This window comes from Crocodylus porosus, unplaced genomic scaffold (genome assembly GCF_001723895.1).
Source record: "Crocodylus porosus isolate Cpor-Errol unplaced genomic scaffold, CroPor_comp1, whole genome shotgun sequence".
NCBI classification, from domain to species: Eukaryota; Metazoa; Chordata; order Crocodylia; family Crocodylidae; genus Crocodylus; species Crocodylus porosus.
This window is the reverse complement of record NW_017728943.1, coordinates 38,058,375-38,074,808: the sequence shown is the minus strand read 5'-3', so window position 1 is coordinate 38,074,808 and position 16,434 is coordinate 38,058,375. Positions and strand designations below refer to the sequence as shown.

The 16,434-nt window shown below is 40.9% G+C and overlaps 1 protein-coding gene across 4 annotated transcripts in view; it reads right to left on the bottom strand.

Annotated features, from left to right (window-relative positions):
- SERTAD2 (SERTA domain containing 2) overlaps window positions 1-13,048 on the bottom strand; it is a 105,380-nt gene extending 92,332 nt beyond the window's left edge. For 2 of the 4 annotated variants that reach the window (XR_002103538.1, XR_002103539.1), the window contains exon 1: window positions 12,848-12,956. The gene's annotated coding sequence lies outside the window, so the exon portion shown is untranslated. Of the gene's footprint in view, window positions 1-11,461; window positions 11,663-12,847 lie in introns of those variants that run through there. The other 2 variants (XR_002103540.1, XM_019549175.1) reach the window with 2 other exon arrangements.
- Window positions 13,049-16,434: the final 3,386 nt, after the last annotated feature.

Sequence of the window (16,434 nt, the reverse complement as noted above, 5' to 3'; positions counted from 1 at the left end):
ATAAGGAAATCATTATTAAGAATCCAATTAATTTTTTTGAGCCATTCATCTGCTTAAGTATATGCAGGTGGAGTGTATCTTTTTGGTTGGCAAGAAATACAAAATTTAATGTAAAGGCTAATATTTAACAAATCAACATGATTTAATGGTTATATCAACCAGCAAGAATTAAAAATTTCTTTAGGAGAGTAACTAAAAAAGACAAACTCAAGATTAAAATTAAATTATTTAAATTAAGATTTCCTGATTGTTTATTTAAATGATCATCAAAACCCAGCAATTTAACTCACTTTGATTCCTCTTGGACACGAGAATCAAACATAGCCCCTCAAAGCCTCCAGCATAAAAGTTTTTGGGAGATCAGACAAAGGCATCCAAGACTTCCTATCTGGAAGGCATTCAGTTAACTATAATGACCAAGAGAAACAAATAGCTAGGTATTCTATGAAACTCTACTAGGAAGGTTCACATTCATCTCTGCTAAAAAAGAGACAAGTGCAGGGTCTCATTAGACACTACATATTCAGGTACCAGATTGATAAGCAAATTGCCCACATTATATTTGTAATTAAGGCTCACTTCAGCTTTCTTGACTTGTGGAAGTTCGATATATAGGAAATGCTTTGACCAGGCTTTTTGCCTCCACCAGGGTTTGCAGTTTGAAATCAATTGATTTTGTCCTCATAAGTCACTAAACTGTCTACATAGGAAGCTCTTATATTTTTAAAAAAGATTTGGCTTGTCCATAAAAAAAGTTTAAGAATTTGATAACTGAAGTCTAAACAACATTTAATTCTTAACACTGAAGCAAAAATATTGAGATGACAGAGGAGTTGTACCACTCATGGAAAAATGTTTAATAATAAAAATACAATTTCAGCTGCTCAATGGGATAAACAATCCTGTGGATAAGCTAAAAAATAACATGTTCACACATTTTCAGGATCAAGGTTTTAATTTCTAATATTCTGATTTTAGCCTCTAGTCATTTTGTAAGTCAAAGATTATACCAAAGCAGTTAGCAGTAGCAACATTTATATATAACCCCCTCCCAAAAAAACCCTAAACAAAAAGCCCCCACACCAACTGGAATGTATAATTGGTTAAATAATAATCTACTGCTATTATAGCACAAAATGCATTAGTTTTAAAACCCATGACCAGATCGAAATTAATGATTAAAAAAACCAAACAACAACTGAGATTTAAACTAGTGATCTAAATCACTTTGAATTAAGTCACTCCATCAATGCACATGGTGATATCTTGGTATTAGTTTGCTTTACGCAAGTCATATAGGGCTAAAAGTGATCCAATTCTACATCCACTGCAATCCCGTCACTGACAATCACAGACGCTGGTTCCCTTTTTTACTCACCCCAGGTTATTCCAACATATGCCCCAAAGTGAGACTCCTCCTGTTCCCACCCCTCCCATAGCTCATTATGGCTTTCATCCCCCATTCTGCAGTGGCTGAAAAGGCAGCACAGAATAAAAGCATGCCATATGCAACCATACTGTTCACACGTTTCCAGAATTGGCTCTGCAGCTTGAAGAATAAGCAGGTTGCAAAGGTATTAGGTTTCCACTGGCAAAACACATGGGAAAACTGCCAGCCACTTGGTGTAACCCAAGAGTGCCAAACTCTTTTGCTTCTGGGGGCCAGAATAATGGCACAGAACCAATCCATGGGTCAGACGGATGGCACAGAGCCAGTCCCAAGGGCCATACTGGACTCGCAGAATGCCCCTTCCCACACTGGATCCAGCCAGCTCCTACTCTGGCCAGCCCAGGACCCAGCAGGACAAAGCCTAGCATCATAGGCGCTTGGCTACAGTCACGGGAACAAGCCACTGTGCTGGGCTTTCTCCCACAGTGCTGTTGGGGCTCCAGCAATGCGGCCTTTGCCTGGACACTTGTCTGCCTCCACGGGAAGGAGCTGTAGTACTGCTGGGGCTTCGGAGCCATGCGTCTTGCCCAGGTGCTTTGCTGCTACTGCAGAAAGGTCCCCCATCAAGGCTGTGGGCTGGATGATCCAGCTCTGTGGGCCGCATCTGGCTGGTGGCTGTACATTTGACATCCTTGGTGTAACCCTACAACATACTGGCTGCCACAAGATACTTTTTGTAGAAAAAGTTCCAAATCTCACCCTTCCAGATGGAAGAAAGATGATTCACACACACAAAAGTTATGGTAGAAACAAGGCTGAAGAGGATTTAAAAAAAAAAAAATTTGTACAGCAGTAATGCTACAGAAACAAACCAAGACAGACATTTCTTGCCCCAAAGAGTTTACAGTCTTAATCCTAGTTTACAGGCAGTTACATTTTTCTGGGAAAGTTCCTCTTTGTACAGATGTTTCTCATGATTTTTATCAGCCCAAAGGCCATTTGAAATAAACAATACCATGCACCCAATCACCACATTTTACTGCTTCTAGAAAGCCTGGTAAATTAGCCACAAAAGAAAACGTTATAGTATTTGTTTTAATGTAGGGTTAAATGTAGAAGTGCTCATTGAATAATCCACCTACACTGAGGCTTGTACACTGTTACTCAACCCCTCTCTTTTTGAATCCTTTCACTGGCTCCCCAATCAACATAAAAAATTTAAATGTAAGCTTCCCGTCACCTTCCTCCAACTTCTCCACTGTTTTAGCCTCTATTTACCATTCTTGTTACCAGTTTCATCAGATTTTCACAATATCATCTGTGCTTTCACTAGCCCCCTACACATGTTGCATCACAATTCTGTGACATTTACCTTCAGTATTTGTAACTGAGTTAGAGGCTCTTAGGGTGACTATATTACTTTTAAGAAAATCTGGGAGAGTGTCCTGTCCTGTTGTTCCCCCCCAACCCCCCAAGTCAGTGATACTGTACTGCAGCGTCTGCCCACCTGTCTGCCTGGCTCACCATGCTGCTCCACCTTCCTATCAAACTGTGCCCTGCACCCTTGTGATTCCAGGACTTATGTTTTAATTTTCTCTAACTGGCTGGGACTGGCCAACAAAATATGGGACTGCCCTAGCCAAACTGGGATGTAGGGTTACCCTACTTAATAGAGGTTCACCTCTGCCATGATGCTTACAGCAAGTCTTGTCGATTTGTATACAAGCTGTGTATAAATTGCCCATTGTTATTTTCCTTCCCCTGACCTCTGTCTTTAAACTGTGATCTCCCTGGAGTAGGAACAATTCTTACGAGTTTGGAGAGTGCTGGGGACCCAAGTGCTATTACAATTAAATTAGAGAAGCACATTTATATGCCCAAGATACATGAAGACAGCTCTATGCCTGTCAAATGGGACAAAAAGGAGGGGGACAGCTAGTTTCTAGCAGGCAAGATGAAGAAGCTACATTACTTGGTTTAATCCAGGGATTATAAAAAACACCAAGAAAACCAAAACAACATTCTGAGTACCTTCCCCACCCCAACCTCATTACCAGTCTCTAAAGTGATCAATTGCCTGCTTTTTATTATAATTATTCTAATCAGTTTTGTGGCATGGCAAAAATCCAGCATACCCATTTAAAAAAAAAAAAAAAAAGGCACATGGAAACCACACACAAAAACTGTCTAGTTTCTTTACTTAAAAGAGAACCCTCTTGTGTGAAAGGCAAGCACACAACCTGGGAGAATTTAGTCCAGATGCATAACCCCAACCCCTTCTGGCCCTCATCTTTGGTTGCTCTTGCATAGGGGTTGGTATTAGTATCCTTTTTCTTTCCCCTTATGCCCTCAAAGGAGGAGTTTTCACTGTCCTCTCACCAGAGGCCAGAGGAAGGGATGTAGGAGTAAAATCCTCCTTCCCCTCCCTCTTGGAACCAGAGGGATCTGATTTCAGAGCAAAAGCGAACATTCATTGACTAATCCCATAAGAGATCACTGTCTACCATCCCAACAGCTGGTCTTGAGGAAGCAGCAGGAGAGCTAGACTGGGTGATCCCTCCCCCCCGCTCCACATGATTCCAATAGGTGCAAGTGGAGAAAAGAAAATAGAGGAGGAAAAAGTATCAGAATTACTAGCTAGGGTTCTTCTCCTCCTCAGGCGATAAGGAAAAAAGTACTTGCTCAAGAGTCCATCCTGCAGTACCTGAAGAAGCCTCAAGTAACAATGGGAAACAAGCACTTTCTGAGAGTCACTTGTATGACAGTCATTGCTGTGCTACCTTGGGAAGCACACACACAGAGGCCGTAGCGCTCTACAAGGCTAAAGTGGGTTTCTTGACCTAAGATAAGAAAAGAAAAGATGACTGAGTTTGAAGTGTAAGCGAGAAGCAGATATCAATTAGATGTAGGCAAATTATCAGATCTCCAAGGTAGCCCAGGGCAGCAAAGTACATGGACAGCAATGGTCATAAGGTACAGTAATACCGACTACTGTTGTTTGTACACAAGACACACAAGCTATCAATGGCTAGAAGAGCCATAACTACACTTCCTGTACTGTTAGTTAAAACTTCTAGCCTCAATGGCATGGCAGCATAATTGTGTATGGGGTAAAACAGTATGCCTGAATAACATGAACCTCCTCCTGCAAAATAATGAAGCATGTTAGTAACAAGCCATTTCATCCAGGCATGTAGAAGGCCAAGGAATCCAACTGGGCTCAACCCTGAAAAAAGATGTCATCTCATCTACATTTCAAATAAACTAGGCAGAATGGGGAACAGAAGGGAGGGAAATAAATGCCTGTGATTTTTTCTTTTTGGAGGGGGAGGATTTTTTTTAAGTGCCATTTTGCCACACCCAGCAATCAGAAAACGGTAAAGAAAGAACTTTCCCAGAAAAATATTGGAATATAGGGAAAAATATTTATTGCATTTCAAATTAATGAGTTGTTGAAATATTCTCTGAGTTTTATGAAAAAAATTGTTTCAGTTTCAGAGGGAGGAAAAGAAGAAAAAACTGCTTATTTTACATTTTTCCTCTCTCTGAATGTCAGTTTGCAACCTGCTTTCATAACTGATTTAACTGTCTATTGCAGTGGCTTCCTAGTCCTATACTACTAGGGTCATCGTAAAAAAAGATGACCACCACTAGCAGGAGACTTAGATGTGTCAAGTCTATTTAGAAAGTTTATTCTCAAATATGTTACTCATCATGGTGAAAAGTACTGCTTAGCTTTCAATTTTTCAGACTATTAGGCTCAGCAGAAAGGTTCCTGCATTCTTTTAAGAAGGATTAGTGGGAGAAGACATACCTTCTACCTTGAAAGTATTACTGAGAAGTCTATTTTCTTACATGTCCTAATTTCCAACCTGCAGTGCCCCATATAGGGACCTTTTCCCTGACTACAAACCCTTTTGTATTTTGGTAGTTCCCACAGAGGTTATCCCTAGTATAGAGAGCTGAAGGGCTTCATTTTGATCTCTTTTAGGCTTTTATAAAATGAGGTGACACGGCATTTGAAATCACTAATGTTTACACCACTAGATGCAAGATGAAAGCATAATTTTTATTTAAAATTTTGGAGTCTCAGAAAGCAATCTGAAAAGTTGCTAGTACTTCCATGTACTAAGAACAGAAAGGTGAGATAATCATAAAAGTAAAGAGAAGAGAGAAAGAATACGAAAGAGCTGTAAGGCAGTTACTTGAACTGGACAGGAAGTATGGTAGCCATGTCCTGTGCCTAGTTCTCCTAGTCCAAGGGTGTTAAACATATGGCCTAAGCCATATATGAACTGCCAGGCTACCAGCAAGCCACCAAAAATTGGGGGCATGTCCAGCCACAGAATTTGGGGGTCACTTGCCCCACTGGCCAAGTTTGCTGCTGATGGCCATGGATTTTTGTCCCTCACCCAGACCCTTTCTTCGAACCTACTGCAGGTGCTGCTGGAAACCTCAGTACTAACACTGCTGTGGTGGCCATGACAGCTGTCCTCATGCCCCAGGCTGGATATTGCCCATGAGGAGCCTTGCAGTCTGAGTCCAGGCTGGGACCCCAGATGAGTTTGACACATCTGTTCTAACCTACGTGACCCTGGACAAGTCACGTCCCATCTCTCTGCCTAGGCTTCCCTTCCTTTGTGCATCTTATCTTGTCCGTTTCAATTGAAACTCTTTGGGGCATCACCCATACTATGTGTTTGTTTGGAGCTCAGCCCAAGATGACCACAATTCTGACTCTCCAGATGCTAATATAATTCAATAACTGATACTAATAAAAATAATTATGTGAGTGTTAAGAGTGATGTTGTAGCAGTGGCTATCCAGGAATTATGTGAGAGGCAAGGATTTCTTTGGGTGGTATCTTTTATTGGATCAGCTGTATAGTTGGGATAGTCAGAAAAGCTTTCAAATGCAAGACATCCTTCTTCATATAATAATTAATGTAACCAAGAGGGGGAAAGAAATAAAAACTAATGGAGGAAAGAAGGATGGAAGGAATAGAACTTGATAAGAAAAAGACACAAGGAAAAAAATCAGGGTTCAAGAGAAAGAGGAGGAAATTGAAGATAGACAAGACAGGAGAGAGAGATAAGAAAATATATGAATGTGCTGCATTTTATTTTAATAAAAACAGGGGTTCAGATCTTCACCAAGGGGTGAAAATTCCTGAAAAACCAAATCCCAATTACACAAGTGCTTTGAAATCTATATGAAAATGCAAAAGAAAATTCACAAGCAATTTGACCTCAAAATTAATTCTCTTTTACCTAGTGGTTAATGGCTGAATAGTTTACAAGGCAGGAACAACAGTGTAACTACAATTTCCTCTCCATTTAGATGCCTCATGTTTTTGTACCATTGTCACTACTATAATGATTCCATTAGGAAAACCAACATCTTGTGATACTGCTTGAGCACACCTACGAGATACTTCTAGCACAGTAGACTAATTTTACTGCGCATTAGCACAGCAGGTAAAACCTGTACTAATGTGCAGTAGAATTAATCTATTGCACATTAGGCGTCACCAAAAAAGCATGCACTGGTGCTAATGCGCAGTAGCACCGATTACAGTGCATTAAGTTAGTACCTGTAATAAGTTAGTAATTACAGGTACTAACTTAATGCACCATAATTAAGGTGCATTAATGAATGTGTAGATGTGCTCCCTTGAGATTTTAGTTTCATGCTGCTAGAGTTAAAAAGGTTTGTCCTGGTTCACTTAGGATTTCTTTATCCTTATTTTTCACTTCTTTGTTCTTAAAATTATCCTTAAGCTGATTCCAACAGCACTCAAAAAAAAAAAAGGTAGCCAAGGCTGCAGAATCATAACACTATTCCTTTTAAAATAACCCCAGACAGTATTTTGGAGAATCTGGAGTTTACTTCTAGTATCTACTAATTTGTACTCCCTTGGTCTTTCTGGGATCCAACATGTCCATAGGCACCAGAAGATAAACACAGGTTCTAAAAACAGTATCAATATCCATCCAAAGACTAAGAGTACAGGTGCACCTACATGCGACGCTACAGTGACGTAGCAACATGCTATGGCAACATAGTGTCCAGGGGCATCTACATGTGACCAGCAGCTACTTTGCCGTAGTGACGTGCTCTCCTGGCATAGCGCACTGCTACGGCAAAGTAGCTGCTAAAAAGACCTGTGCACCACATGCATGTTGCGGTATGGGCTATTACTGCATCATGATCAAGTACTTTCAAGAGGAAGTACTAAATCATGGTGCAGTAACAACATCACTATAGCGACACATGTAGACATGCCCTACCATGCTGACCCTCGCTGGTTCTGTTTAATTAGAGATAAACAACAGACAACAAAACAGAGTAAATTACAATAATTTTTTTCCTTTCTTGGAAAAAGGATTTGACTGGGGCAGGAAAAAAGGCAATACTGCTTGTTTTGTGTTTTTCAACGCATCAAAATTCCATGTCCATTGGAACCACAGGAATGAGAACAGATTGGAGGGTGCCACACCCCCAATCAGCATTCCCTCAAATGTCAACACAAACCATATTATTAATTTTCCAAGTTGGTGACCTTTACTGGTGCATGCATCATAAATCTGGCATTTTGAACAGTTTCTGTTCATACAAGAACAAGCTTTGTAAGCCCCAAAGTATCCAAACTCAGTAGGGATAGTGTTCACATGTGTTATGAAGTACACTTTATAGTAAGATTTCTTATGAAGCAGCCAACTTGGAGTTCCTTAGCTCCACTTGAACCCATGGGTATCCATCAGTTACATAGTATCCAACCAAGAAAGGCAAGTTTCCTGGCTCCCAAAAAGAAGGCTTAAGGTGTTGTTTTGCTTGAATACATGTCTTGGAGTATCTCAAGAAGATTCATAACAGTATAGAGGTTTTAGACAAATCCCCCTACTTCATGAAGTTAATTTTGATTTCAGCTGCAAAACAAAAACCAAAATCCCCCTAAATTAAGAGATAACAGTTCCCAGTTTCTTCCAATTAAAAAATGTTTCATGTAGGTCACTTATTGCTATGCACATGCTACAGAGAGCTCAGTGTGAGGCTGTCAATTCATCATTTTTTCTCCCTAAGTGCTTAATGTGATAGATGGTCTAGTTAGTTGTTTCGTAAGGGAACAGATGACCCTTTGAGACGAGGAAATGAAGGCTAACCTGTATTAGGGATCCTACTGAGATCAATATAATCTTCTCTTCCCCACACCCTAAAATAGTTAAGGTCACAATTTTTTTTAAGTTTCCCATTGGGTCTGACATATATCTGAATATACTGGAAACCTTACACCGGGGTTACATCCCAGCTCTTGATTTGAAGTAAAGAACATACAGCATTTGGATGATAAGAAACAACGTTACACCAGCACATCATCAGAAAAAATGAGTGACCTTCACTCTTGATTCTGCTGACAAACACAGACACTGAACCTACTTGCAGCCAGGATGCTAGTGTAATTTCTGGAAGACAATCTAATATAGATTCAAAAATTGTTTTTCTTCATCTATACATGGGTTGTCTGAACTGAAGAACATGGCTTTTTAAAATCAACTGTTTAGCATGCCAACATGAAATGCAGCCAACTAGTCTCTTTTTCTTTTAACATGGAATCTGCAATAGCAAAAAAGAAATCAGCATTTTTATTGATTTTCATAATCATCATCTCTGGGGCTTAAAGTCACTAGATTGCTAAATGGTAATTTTCTAATGCTAGGGAATCTTCCCATTTAATTATATGCCCTTCCTTGTCGAGGGTACTGTTCTTAACTTTCCAAAGGGCCACTGTAATGAAAGTCTGGCACAAAAGCTGTCACCCCACCCCCCAACTACTTAACTGCCCAAAATTGCAAACAAATTCCTGTATCTTTCATATAGGAAATCAAAGGGACTTAAATCTTCTTAGAACAAAATAATTTCCTAGTGTCTTACAAGATGCAGACACCCCAACATTTCAGAATTTTGATACGGTGTCAAAGATCTCAGATTAACTAATCCCTCCTCCAGGTTTTCCTGTCGTAAGCATGTTGTGAACATAAATAAAAACAGACCATACGCTACAGCAATTATGATTTCTATAGAGAAAAAAAATCTTCCTCGTATATCAAACATTTTAGAGGGGTAATTCAACCCGAGATGAAAGTGTCTAAGAATTTCACCATAATTCATTTGGAGAAATTAATCTGATCTCACTATTGCTGTTTCTCAGTCGTTCTTCAGAAGAGACACACACAAATAATCACTTTTTAAACAAAAATTTAAGAAGGGCTTTTAAGTTCCTCCAAAACAATTGCTCTTGAAAACAAAATAAATGGTATTAGACAATTTTTGCTTAATTTGATTATTTCATTAGTTTGTCTGGACAATTTACTACTAGCCAAATTCTGTGATTCTTTAAATTTATTTTAATGGGAACTTTGTTCAATTAAGACCCACATATTTTGGACCAATTAATGTAGTTCTGTCTATCTGGAAAAAATGTGGAGGAACACTACAGTCTAAATACCCTGAGTGACTACCTACTTCCCTTTTTTGTTCTCCTGTTTACTATGTCTTGGTATTTCAGATCCAACTATATTACTCACCAACACTACTAAATAAAAATCTGACGTAGTGTTTGAGCTAGAAGCTGAAGTTTTGCTTTGGTTTCTCACATGTACCTATTCTGTGATGAGCAGATATAACTCTTGAAATGTTTGTTTTAATAAATACCACACAAGTTGACAGTATCAATAGAATTGGAAAGCCTCTAAAAACAAGTCTAGTTTGCATAATTAATCTTAATTACAACAACATCTCAATCAGTGACACAAAAGCTTAGCAATGAACACAGTCATACAAGGAAGTGAAAACATGAAACAAACATGAAATACTTGTTTCTCTTTCTGAGGGAGTTTCAAGAACAAGTTTCAAAAGACAAAAAGTGCACCTAATACATTAAGGCAAGGAACAATACCACCTGGCTAGACATGTTTTCTAGACAGTCTGTTTAGTACAGAGCTTTCCACTGAGACAGTAATAAGTCAGAGGCCAAGAACTGTGGACGCTCCAGATAATACTATCTTCCTACAACATCAGATCCAAGCTACTATGAACAACTCTAGGAAACGGACTAAGAGTCTGATTCTACCCCCCACTGAATTTAACTTTAAATTCTTCATATCATATTGTTTCAAAATATACACACGCACACACACCATGAACACTGCATTTAGGTAGCATTGCCAGCCTCCCCTTAGGTCTAGAAGAACTTTGGTATAAGATAATGAATTTCACAACAATCTTCTCTCTGCCTTCCACAGCAATAGAAGATACCTAAACATACAAAAAACGTATTTAAAAAAATTGTTGCATAAAAATTATCAACTCCAACAGCTGTTTCTGATGTAATAATGTATTCCTATCATTCACTAGAGCATGTGTACCTTTATTTTCAGAAAAGCTTTTGGTGACTTTAAGAAAAAAATAGTTGGCCATCATATTCTTATATCAAGGGGAAAAAATATTAAATATTTTTAAGGCCTGATCCTGCCTCTCTCTCTTTCTCTTATTGGTGGGTATGTTAGTATGAGGATAATCACACTGAAATCAAAGGGCTTACTCATGTAGTTAAATGCCACTCAGCATGAGTAAAGGCCTGATGATGGCTGAAATCACAGATTGTTGTGTCACTATTTGGGGGCTTTTGGAATCATGGGATTCTAATCACTTGTCACACAGATACGAAGGAGTTAACTTAATTAAACTTTTTGGAGTTACAATAAACAGAGGAGGTAGCCTGTGTAATGTTGGCTCAACAAATCTTAGCTAAAGGGGTTCCATGAATGCAACCATAACAAGTATTCAGAAAAAGTTAACATATATTGGGCAACTTCATCTGTATTGCAAGGACATTGGTTATGGTGCTTTAAGCAAGGGACCAATTGACATGAAAAGTAAAATAAAATAACCAAATCATTTACTACCTATGAATAACAAGCATTTTCTTAACTTAGTATGTCATCCATCTAAAATTTCTCCCCCTTTTTAAACGCAACAGTGACAACCTAAGGTTTTTCTCACCTGTAAGTTTGATTTTCCCTGGAGAACCACTTAAAAATTACTGTTTCCTTTTCATAGTCATTGACTAAAGAAAACATGGCTCCTTCCATCTTGTTTACAAATACGTTTTATACAGGTTCGGCTGAAATTTAGGTGCAAGATCTTGATGTGGTACAAAGAATTTCTTTTACCAAAGTTTAGTGGAAATTTCTTTTGGCTGTTTTTCAGCTACTGATGAGAAAGAGACAAGGTTGGAATGTTGCAAGAGCGCATAGTTAACATCCAAAGCCCACAATTAAAGAGCTACTTTGTTTTCCCTACTTAACTTCTGTGACTTAATAGCCCACTAGGTTGAAAAGAAAAGGACTATAAAATGACATGGTACTGAGACTGTAAAAGCATCTTCAGAAGATACAATGTAACTACTTGTTGGAGTTTTCTTTGTTTTATGTTAATTGCTTTAACTATACATTGCAAAAAATGTAATTTAAACCATATATTTGGTTTTTTTAGTTTTTAAAATGCTCTACGAAACAAATTAATATGAATGACAGAGGCATCACCATGTCACACTAGTATTGCAAATCTATGCTCAGTCCACCAAAAGGACATTCCAAGTGAAGGCTAAAGCTCTCATCTGATATACTCATTTTCCTGTTATTCAGTAATGGGTGTCTTGCATTCCATGTGTGGTGAAATACCTAGGCACAGCAGGTTGTGCTAAAGGATGGAGCATCAGATGAACAGATGAATTTGGGTTCAAACACTAAAGTTATTTAAGGGTTGCATACTAATAAAAGAAGGACATGAAGGTAAGCTTTCAAAGAGCTGCTCTGCAGTATAGTTTGGACTTGTGACTTGTCTACTGCTCCATCAAAATACATTGCGAAATATAAAAGGCTTTCAAGAATTAGCTCTCTTATATTCAATCATTCCCCCCCAGCCCACAATGTCCAAAGAAGCAGTTTTAGTCCAAAACAGTGAATGAAGCATCATTAGCAATTTTACACTTAGTTATCACCAATATCAGATAAACAAAAAAGTAGGAGTCTAGACAAGCAAGGTGGAGGTGGAGTAAAAAAAAAAAGGAAAGAAAGAAAAAATGGAAAAGAGAGTAAGAAAAAGTATCATCTTTGCTCATGACAGGCTTCACGTGAAGGAAACCAGCTCAACTTCTGGACACTTGACAGTCACCAGACACAGCCGATCCATGATCCATTCGGCGTGTAGCAGTACTAAGGGACACTGGTCACATTACACCATTTCTCCCCATTTTCTTTCTCCTTTTGCCCACTGAAGAAGTACCCTGGGCTACTCAAGCCAAAAGGAGACTTCTTGTTTTTCTTTCACCACCCCCCAAAAAGTGACCCATGACTCCACGCATCTTAAGGCAGAAAGGCCATGTCTTGTACTCACCCTTTTCCAGAAGGGCTCAATAATCCAGGCTCCGAGACAAGGGGAAGGGGAGAGGGAGGAAGGAAGCAGGAATAAAATTTTTTTAAAAAGGGGGAGGGGAGGGAAGGGAAAGAGGGGAAGGAGGGGAAAAAAGAATGAATAATAAGAATAATAATAAAAAAGAGGAGACAGGCTGCAACGAGTAGGCGCCCAGGTACTGGAGTGGCTTTGCTCTATCCCATCACTTGGCAGTAGCCCTGGGCAGGAGGAGACTAGCTGGGGGGGAAGTTGGTGTTGCAGCTGGTAGGGAGGATATGACACTGTAACAAGTACAGCCAGCCAGCCATGTATCAGAGGAGGAGGAGGAGGAGGAGGAGGAGGAGGCGGCGGCGGCAGCCCATGCACAGGGGCTGGGGCAGCCCGGGGAGCAGCAGAGGCAGCAGCACCGCCTGCCTGCACAAGGCATTTAATGGGATTGATGGGTTGTGCAGTGACTCACAGACTTTAGTTAGCCACAGGAGGGGGATCGCCCCGCCCACCCTGCTCCTGGGAGCCTATGCGCACGCCGGCTTGATGGAGTGACAGCGCTGCCAGCCAATGCCCGGGCAGCTCTCACCCAAGGCTGGAGCAGCCCCTTCGCCCAATGAGTCTTCTGAGGACACTGCCGCGAAGTGAAGGCGGAGGGGGAGAGGAGAGCCCTCGGTGGGGGGAAAGAGGGAAAAGCCTCCCGTGGCAGCCTGGCCAATCCGGTGAGGGCTTGGGGGTTGATGGGCATAGCGCTGCCAGCCAATCAGAGGCCAGGCGGAGGCGGAGGGGCGGGTTGCGGGGGAATCTAGTGTTTTCTTGCTCTGAAGCGGGGGGTGAGCGTGACGGGCGCAGGCTGCGCTGGCGCGCGGGGGGACACACGCAAACCCCCGAGTGGGGGCGCACACGCATGTGTGCAGTCACCTGTGTGTGCGTGTGCACGCATTGTTCGTGTTCACACGTCTGCGTGCGCACATTGCGCTTACACTTGTGTGTGTGTAGTGGACATGGAAACGTGTGTGTGTGTGTGTGTGTGCGTGTGTGTGTGTGCGTGTGCATGCACACACTTTATTGCATCCAACACCTGCCAGGAGACTCAGGCTTCCCAGGGCTCGGGGTTTTTCTCTTACAGGGGTCCCCTCCCCTTCCCCACACATGGCACACTCTCCTGGATTAGGTACAGACATTCAAAAAGCCCAAGTTGGAAGCAATCGAAGTTACAATGTTTGCTGTAAGCAGCATAGTTTTGATTGGTAGTGAACCATACATACATTTGCCCTTTTTGGGCAAATATTAGAGGGGGTTCCACCATTTTTAAACCAGACTCCGTGTGCCGAACTTCTGTTCTGTTATGGGTATAGACCAGTTTCCAGTCACTTGTACCAGTAAAAGGGTAATGTCTGTACCTGGTCCTGCTTCACTTGTTGCCAGTGCATGGCTGGGTCATCCCTGGCAAATAGTCCCTGTGTAATATCAACTGCTGCTGGCATTCCTGGGTACTTGGGCTAATTTTCCTCAAGCCCCAGAGAGCACAGACACTCACCTGGACTCCTCAAAATTGTGGAAAACAGTGAGGGTTCATTTCTGTAGGTCAGGAATTCTCAGCCAGGGTGATGGGGCATCCTAGGGTGCTACAAGATCCATTCAAGGTTACCCCTGAGGCGTGAGGAAGTGAATAAGATCAGGTTTAGGCTTGTACTCCCTGGCTGCTACCCTACCCCCACTTCCCAGCCCCTCTGCAAGGAGGTGAGCATTGTAATCAGTTTGATTTTTAACTGAGGTGCAGCTCAATTCACACAAGTTGTGCCTTGAGTCTAAAAAAAGGTTGAGAACTACGGCTGTAGCAGCTGTATAAGACAACCGTTAGAGCTGTGATGTGATCTTATACGAGACAACCAGCAAGGAACCATCCTGGCTTGCTTCAAGACTGAAAGAGTCTTAACTGTTATATACCAGAGAGGATATGGCATTTCTGCCCTTTCTCCAACACAATAAAAGGAAGTCTGATAAATATAAAACCCACTGTAATAGATTCTGCTTGTTTTTACCTTAGCTCTAGATGGAATAAGATTTCTTCCTTGCTTTTTTACTAGGGACTGGTATTTGAAGTAGGATATTTCAGCTGAAGGAGCAGAGACAGTGAACTGCAAAATGCTCTTCAACCAAAATGTTTTGTGTCTTGGTTTTTGAGATATCAACCTGCTAGTTCTCCAGTCATTCATAGTACCTTCCAAGAAACACAGAGTAAGCAAAATTTTAAAAAAAGGAAATTGTGCTTGTGTGTGTTCAGGCCATTTTAATTGTACAAGAAATAAAGAGCCACAAAGAATGGCAGTATTATAATTTTATTTCAGAACTTATTGTAGAAACCTCTTGACTCCATTGCTACATATTTTCAGTTTCACTTACCTCCCCTCACTCTTAGCAACAGCATTTAACATTGTGGAGTGCTGATAGTGCTGATCTATAGAATCAGTTCTTGGTTCCAGAATTTTAGGAGGTTTTTTGGTTCCTTGACCATGTCAAGTATCATTTCAGAGTTTGTCCCAAATGTTCGTATGTACAAAGCATGCCACCTGGGGTAGAGATGTAATTAGCCAGGTTAGTCTGAAGTCAAGCAGAAAGCAGTTAGATAGGCACCTTATAAACCAGTGATTCTCAAAACAGGGTGCCATAGCCTCGAAACAGGGTGACGCAGGAGGCCACACATTGCTAGCACTGTTACATTTACAAACATGATTCACAAGATAAATCCTGATATTTCAAGTAGAAATCCATAGTTGTGATCTGAGTTCTTTGCAACAGAAAAATTGCTGTATGTTTCTTCAGTAAAAAAAAAAAATGTAAAAAGAGCTGGCATTTTCTGAGGGGTGCCTCAAGTCTGTCCAGGGGTTCCTTGAGTTTAAACCACTCTTAGACTAACCAAAGCAGCTGGCATTATCAGACTCTTTGGAGAGGGTGAAACTTCATTTTTAAAAGCAACTTATGAGCTGTGTTTTGCATTTACAATAACTTGCTCTCCTCAGTCTATGGTGGAATGCACACAAATGTTAATGGGATGTTTCCACAGTGGAAGCATATTACCAGTACTTATTTCATTTATATGCTGCTCTTCCCAAAAAGGCTCAGGGCAACTTACAATAAAAACAAAACAAAACAAAGTCCACAGAACAAACTTGCCCCCCACAAAAAAACCCAAATTCAGAAATCATACACTCCCTGGCCTCATCCAGACAAGTGAGCACACGGCTCTTGCAGTGCCTCAAAGCAGTTTTAAATGCCACAAGAGGCACCCTAAGAATGAAATAATGTTCCTTGCACTGCATATTTGCAGTGGGGGCTCTAAATTTGATTCTGAAAAATCCCTGTTGGCATGGAGCCAGCCTGGCCCGAAGGCACACGGGGCACGTGGAGGCAGGACCTGGCTCAGCTTGAGGACATGCAGCTTCTGCCTGCAGTGCTGGGACCCTGAGTGACAGCAAGAGTGGCCTGGTTCTGTTTGAGGGCAGGCACCAGTGGGCCAGGTGCAGGCCCTTCCAGGAGCAAACATGAATGCCCCAATAGCCAGTATTGCTCCTGCTGGG